The 7,197-nt window shown below is 43.3% G+C and overlaps 1 protein-coding gene across 7 annotated transcripts in view; it reads left to right on the forward strand.

Annotated features, from left to right (window-relative positions):
* Positions 1-7,197, forward strand: part of Cracd (capping protein inhibiting regulator of actin dynamics) — a 230,075-nt gene that overhangs the window by 157,116 nt on the left and 65,762 nt on the right. Inside the window, exon 1 of one of the 7 annotated variants that reach the window (XM_031342803.1) lies at positions 3,235-3,452. The exons of the other annotated variants lie outside the window; for them this stretch is intronic. The gene's annotated coding sequence lies outside the window, so the exon portion shown is untranslated. Of the gene's footprint in view, positions 1-3,234; positions 3,453-7,197 lie in introns of those variants that run through there. 7 annotated transcript variants of the gene reach the window in all.

Genomic DNA, 7,197 nt, shown 5'->3' on the forward strand with positions numbered 1-7,197 from the left:
GTGGCTGTACCTGGAATCCCAAGAGTGAGGCAGAGGCAGGGTTAGTGTGGCTGTACCTGGAATCCCAGAAGTAAGGCAGAGGCAGGGTTAGTGTGGCTGTGCCTGGAATCCAAGCACTTGGGATGCTGAGGAAGATTGAAAATTGAAGGTTCACCTAAGCTACATAGTGAAACAGTGAGTTTGAGATTAATCTGGGCTACATAGGGACCCTGTCTAAAAACAACAACAACAACAAAAACAAAAACAAAAACAACAAACAAAAAAACTGAAAATTTTTCTTATTAAAAAAAATTAGGGCTGGAGAGATGGCTCAGTGGTTAAGAGCACTGACTGCTCTTCCTGAGGTCCTGAGTTCAATTCCCAGCAACCACTTGGTGGCTCACAACCATCTGTAATGGGATCCGATGCATTCTTCTAGTGTGTGTCTGAAGACAGCAACAGTGTACTCATACATAAAAAAATAAATAAATCTTTAAAAAAAATTTTTTTTAATGAAGCTTGGCTTTTCACCCAAATGCTCTCTGATGAAATCTACCAAGTCATTCCATGCGCTGGCTTAAACCAGATTCTTAGTGACTCGCTATTAAATATGAATGACCACCAGGCATTGTGAGGCTTTTGATGAAAGCATCCAGCATAGGAGGCTGAAGCCAGAGAGAAACAGAAAAGGAGCTCAAAGGAATTGGAATGGAGAGAGCAGAGGAAAACTTCAAAGAGCATGGAGCTTAAATCCTCCAAGACATGGGAGGATATACTGAATACATGAATAAGGAGCGAGATGCTATTCATGTAGAGAATAAAGAAGGGCTCTAAGAAATTAATCATTTAAGGAGCAAATAATTCAATAGGAGGGTTAAAAGAAATATAGAAAGTAGAAGAAAAAGATGGGTCAGCAGTGGGGGGGGAATCAGAAAAATGAATATTCCTGTAATCCTAACATTTAGAAAGATTAAAAACAGTGAAGAGAATTACAAAGACTAGTTTGTATAATATGGATTTATGAGACGTAAATGTTCACTAGTACAGTGTTTCTGAATATTAATTCAGAATTATTCTAACTAAATGAATAGGAATAGTTGTAATCCTTTGAGGACACATTTGACTTTTACCTGTTCTTTAAATATATTTAAGTTGGTCATAAATCTTCCCAAAGCGTTGTTTTATTTGGCTGGCCTACAAGTCAAGTTGTCTTCCTGGGAAGATAGGACATCCTGGAGGCTCGGGATCTGGTCAGAGATGATGAATTATGGGAACGTTAGACCATTTTCAAAGCTGAAGAACAGAGAATGAAGGAGGAGGAGAATGGATGAATGAAAGTTGTTCCCTTCAATATCCATATCATGATGCTTCTCCAAAACCGAGCATAGTGTTCTCGCTCTGGCAGTGGTTGAGTAATGATTTGTGGATTTCTAGAGAGCCTGGGTGGCTTCTAGTGCCATGTCCTGGAGGCTACGGCATGTCCAAGAAAGCCTAGTATGAATTTAGCTGTAGACTATGGAGTGGGTTGCCTCCAAGGCTCCCAGCTGCGGCTGTGCCGTCTGTCCTGACAGAGTCCACACACAGTGCTCAGCATTCCCCCACCACATCCACATTGCAGTTGGCTGGAAATGGAGTCTGAAGGGCTACTCTGGACACTGGAGTTCAGCCCTGAGTTCTCCTGTCCCGGGCAAATCTTCACTACTTCCTGGCTCCCTCCCCCCCTTTCCTCACCTCCATTTCCTGTGTTCACCACCCAGAGACATTCAGCTTCTGAATATCCTGTTTTAATCCATTCTTCAAGACCACTTAATTCATTACCTTTCAGCCAGACAGCTTTCTTCATCTGGAGATAATGGTCCCCTCTTGTAGTAATAGCCCCGTTCTCACAGAGCAGTCATTGCCCTTCTGGTCCTTGGCCATCTTCATCCTCTCTGGAACATTTTTCTTAATGTGGAAAGGCGGTAAATAATTGCTGAGTGAAGCCGGGTGGTGGTGGCACACGCCTTTAATCCCAGCACTTGGGAGGCAGAGGCAGGAGGATTTCTGAGTTCGAGGCCAGCCTGGTCTACAGAGTGAGTTCCAGGACAGCCAAGGCTACACAGAGAAACCCAGTCTCGAAAAAAACAAACAAACAAAAAATAATAATAATAATAATTGCTGAGTGAGCAAAACTGAATTTAGGTGAGAGGACTGTCTGTCTGTAACTGCTGGATTTTCTTTGCTGGAAATTTGTATGACTTCTTTAGAAAGTCTATGCAGAGTGATCTCTAAGTCTGTGAAAAGTCGCCCTGAGTCTTATGATAGATTTTATTATACAGCATGCCCTGCTCCCAGTATTTGCTGATCCTCTGGACCAAAGCTCGTGACTCTTCCAGTTATATTTTGATCTCCTCCCTTCAGTGTAGAATGGTAATAGTAGTTTTCTGTTTTCTGCACTGGCTTCAATTAATCTTTCAGAATTACTAGGGCAGAACTGGTTTGAGAAGCACCAACTGGCTTGCCCCGCCATTGCAAATCAAGCTCCTATTGTCACTCTGACAGTTGGGATGAGTCACTGTCTTGGCTGGGCCTGTTTCCTGAAGTGTCAAGTACAGGAGCAGAATGCCTAATGCCACCTCTGGCCCTATAACCTCTCTCTTAACTCTCAACCACTTACTGCTTTATAGAGACACTTCTAATGAATTGGTGACTTTAACAAGCAATTTGCACTAGGGGTCATGGGCAAACTTTATTTTTCTAGCTTACATATAATTGTTTTATTTGCTTCAAGAAAATTCAGGCAAAAAATAGGCTCTGGAGTGTCCTGTGCCTTAATCTGTTTTGCCAGGGAGCACCATTTGGTCTTTGACCTAGGTGGCTACTGATGGAGAGGAGAGACAGAAGACTCTGCAGTCTCCCTAGGGCTGGGATTGCCTGCCCCAGCACTCAGCCAGAGCTGGTGTTCTCTTCTCCAGAGAGGAAAGCAAACTTCCTTGAAATGCCATGCCCCTATCTCTGAAGCTAAACCCTGCAGGTGTCCACATATCCAATCAGTTTCCCATTCTTCCTTTCTCATCAGTCTAGTTTAAGAAAGGGACACGGTCCCTTCGACCTGCCGTGAATGCAAATGCAGTCAGCCAGCACACTGCTTCTGGAAGGCAGGCGCCCCAGTAGCATGGAGTCAGTTATACTGCCTGTACAGCACCCTCAGAGCAACTGTCAGGGGCAGAATTCTGGGTTCGATATTCCAGGGGCTGTTTTCTCCTTACTGGAATTGGAACCGTGTCACAAGTCAACCCAACGGTGCCTGTGCCTAACCTGGAGATCACACTCCTCTGTAGAAGTTTGATTGTCACATAAAACACCTTCTGGGCTTGTGTGGGCCACTCATCCACCCACCATCCATCACTCATTGCCTCTGGCTTAGAGAGCTGATCACATAGAAGAATCTTGCATCTCGGCTAGGAAATGTTAAGCTTAAGTCACTACAGGAGGTAAGTGTGTAGAACATAAAGAGAAGGCTCTGCACTTGCTCTCTGAAATTGGCAAGCAGGGGGAAGACTAAGATGTAATCTTCTGACTTTGGCTTCTAGTTCCATTGCTCTATAAGGTTTCTACAAGGGTGTGTCCTCTACTGTGTCATGGTTTGTGAATTTCTGTGTTGAAAGCAAGAGTGCATGCATTAGAGTGGACCCTCTCATGTCCTCCATGCATTAGAGTGGACCCTCTCACGTCCTCCATGCATTAGAGTGGACCCTCTCACGTCCTGCATGCATTAGAGTGGACCCTCTCATGTCCTGCATGGATTAGAGTGGACCCTCTCATGTCCTCCATGCATTAGAGTGGACCCTCTCACATCCTGCATGGATTAGAGTGGACCCTCTCACATCCTGCATGCATTAGAGTGAACCCTCTTATGTCCTGCTCGTGCGTCTGTTCTAGTGAACTTGGCTGGCTGTGGAAGGAAAGGGTTGCATTATGGTAGGACAAGGACATTCCATGTAATCCAAGCTTGGTGCTGTGTGGCCATTGTCCTCCATGGGAGCTGTGCAAGAACTGTGGCCCAAGACCTTGCTGCTCATGGCCTGCTCTCTGTTTCATAAACTAAGAGTTATAGAAGGTTTAGATTGTGTTATTTTTAGTAGGTGATCCTTTATTTATTCATACATGTGACAATTTCATGCATGTGAACAGTGTATCTTGAATCCTCTCTCCTACTTTCCCCAGGCAACCTCAACATATCCCCTTCCCTCTTCATGCCCTACCTCTGTCCCTATCTCTGTCTCTCTCTCTGTGTCTCTACTCTCTTTGTCTCTATCTCTCTCTGTCTTTGCCTGTCTCTGTCTCTCTCTCTGTCTCTCTGCCTGTCTTTGCCTGTCTCTGTCTCTGTCTCTGTCTCTGTCTCTGTCTCTGTCTCTCTCTCTCTCTCTCTCTCTCTCTCTCTCTCTCTCTCTGTCCCTCTCTCTCTCAATAACTCACTGAGTCTAGTTGCTCATGCCTGGTAGAACATTGGCTGATCTTGTTGGCTTGTTCTTCTGTGGGTAACCACAGCTCCATAGCTGCAGTTTATGAGAGCCATGGCCTCGTGTCCAGAAGAGAGCATTTTACAGCACTCTTCCCCATATTCTGGCTCGTACATTCCTTCTGCCTCTTCTTCCTCACTGTTTCCTGAGCCTTGAGGTTGGGGGAAGCTGAGAATTCAATATAGCACTTTGTCCAGTTAGCAATCTCTGCATTAACTACTGAGCACTGCAGAAAGAATCTTCTCTGTTTGAGGGCAGCACTAAACTGTGTGTATAAACACACACACACACACACACACACACACACACACACACATACACATACACAAACACACACATATATATATGTACATTATACATACATTTTTCTCAAAATAAATTTTAAATAACTTGATTAGGATATGTTGGTAATATTAATTTTCATATGAAGACATTAAGAAAAAGTAATTGTTACTTCCTGTTATTTTTGTTGTTAGAGATGGAATTAGGTTTGTGTGGATTTGTTGAAAGATTACTTTCTTGCTTCTTCTAGGGTGTGATTTTGCTCCTTATATTGGTGTTTTCTATCTATTATCTTTTGTAGGGCTGGATTTGTGGAAAGATATTGTGTAAATTTTGTTTTGTAATGGAATATCTTGTTTTCTCCATCTATGGTAATTGAGAGTTTTGCTGGGTATAGTAGCCTGGGCTGGCATTTGTGTTCTCTTAGGGTCTGTATGACATCTGTCCAAGATCTTTCATAGTCTCTAGTAAGATGTTTTCATATCTCTGGTGAGAAGTCCGGTGTAATTCTGATAGACCTGCCTTTATATGTTACTTGACTTTTTTTCCCTTACTGCTTTTAAAATTCTTTGTTTAATACATTTGGCATTTTTATTATTATGTGACAGGAGGAATTTCTTTTCTGGTCCAGTCTACTTGGAGTTCTGTAGGCTTCTTGTATGCTCATGGGCATCTCTTTCTTTAGGTTAGGTATGTTTTCTTCTATAATTTTGTTAAAGATATTTACTGGCCCTTTAAGTTGGGAGTCTTCGCTCTCTTTTATCCTTAGGTTTGGTCTTCTCATTGTATCCTGGATTTCCTTGATGTTTTGGGTTAGGATCTTTTTTTGCTTTTTGCATTTTCTTTGACTGCTATGTCAATGTTTTCTATGGTGTCTTCTGCCCCTGAGATTCTCTCTTTTTTTTTTAATTTTATTTATTTATTTATTTATTTATTTATTTATTTATTTATTTAATGTAAGTATACTGTAGCTGTCTTCAGACCCTCCAGAAGAGGGCACCAGATCACATTACAGATGGTTGTGAGCCACCATGTGGTTGCTGGGGTTTGAACTTTGGACATTCAGAAGAGCAGTCAGTGCTCTTAACCACTGAGCCATCTCTCCAGCCCCCGAGATTCTCTCTTCTATCTCTTGTATTCTGTTAGTGATGCTTGCATCTGTGACTCCTGATCTCTTTTTTAGGTTTTCTAATTCCAGGGTTGCCTCGATTTGTGATTTCTTCATTGTTTCTATTTCAATTTTTAGATCCTAGATAGTTTTGTTCATTTTCTTCACCTGTTTGATTGTGTTTTCCTGTAGTTCTTTAAGGGATTTTTGTGTTTCCTCTTGAAGGACTTCTAGCTGTTTACCTGTGTTCTCCTGTATTTCTTTGAAGGAGTTATTTATGTCCTTCTTAAAGTCCTGTATCATCATCATGAGAAGTAATTTTTAGATCTGAACCTTGCTTTTCTGGTGTGATGGTGTGTCCAGGACTTGCTATGGTAGGAGAATTGGGTTCTGATGATGCCAAATAACCTTGGTTTCTGTTGCTTATGTTCTTACGCTTGACTCCGGCCATCTGGTTATCTCTAGTGCTACCTGCCATGGCTAATTCTGACTGGGGCCTGTCCTACCTGTGATCCAGGTTGTATCAGAACTCCTCAGAGTCAAGCTGTCTCTGTGATCCTGTTATTCTGGGATCTTGTGATCCTGGGCCCATTAGAGCGCCCAGGAATGGACCTTCCTCTGGGTGTTGTGGGACTGGCTGCAAAATTTGCACCCAAGGTCTGCTCAGAGCACCAGCCCAGACAGACTGGAAGGAACCAGTGTCACTGGGCTGGCGGTGTTCCTGTGTGCCTGGGTCCTGCTGGTCCCAGTTACTCCCAGTGTTGGGATAGATGTTGTGTCCTCCTCACCTCTGCTCCTCTGATCCTGGGCATGTTCATTAAAATGTAAGATGTAAGATGTAAATGAAGGAATGGCTCTGTGGTTAGGAGCACTTGTGCCTTTTGCAGAGGACCCAGGCTTGGTTTCAGCACCCACATGGCAGTTCACAACCCTCTATAACTCCAGTGCCAGGGGATCTGATGCCGTCTTCTGGCCTCTGTAGGCACTACGTGCACATGGAACCCAGATATACATACAGGCAAAACACTCACACACGTAAAATAAAAAGAAATCTTTTTAAATGTGCAGGGCCACTGATAGGTTTGGCTCGCAGTGGCGCGTCCACAGACACCAGATACAAGCAGCTCTGTGTTTTTGGAAGTTTAATTAGGAGGGGGGGGGAGTGAGGACCGCGGCGCGTGAAGGGAGAGAAAGAGGAGAGAGGGGAGAGAGAGAGAGAGAGATGGAGTACATATATATATATATATATATATGTATGTATGTCGTGACGTAGCAGTCCAGGTAAAGGTGGGAGCTAAACCCAATGGATTCTGGGAATATGGTCGC

Source organism: Mastomys coucha, unplaced genomic scaffold (assembly GCF_008632895.1).
Source record: "Mastomys coucha isolate ucsf_1 unplaced genomic scaffold, UCSF_Mcou_1 pScaffold22, whole genome shotgun sequence".
Lineage (NCBI taxonomy): Eukaryota > Metazoa > Chordata > Mammalia > Rodentia > Muridae > Mastomys > Mastomys coucha.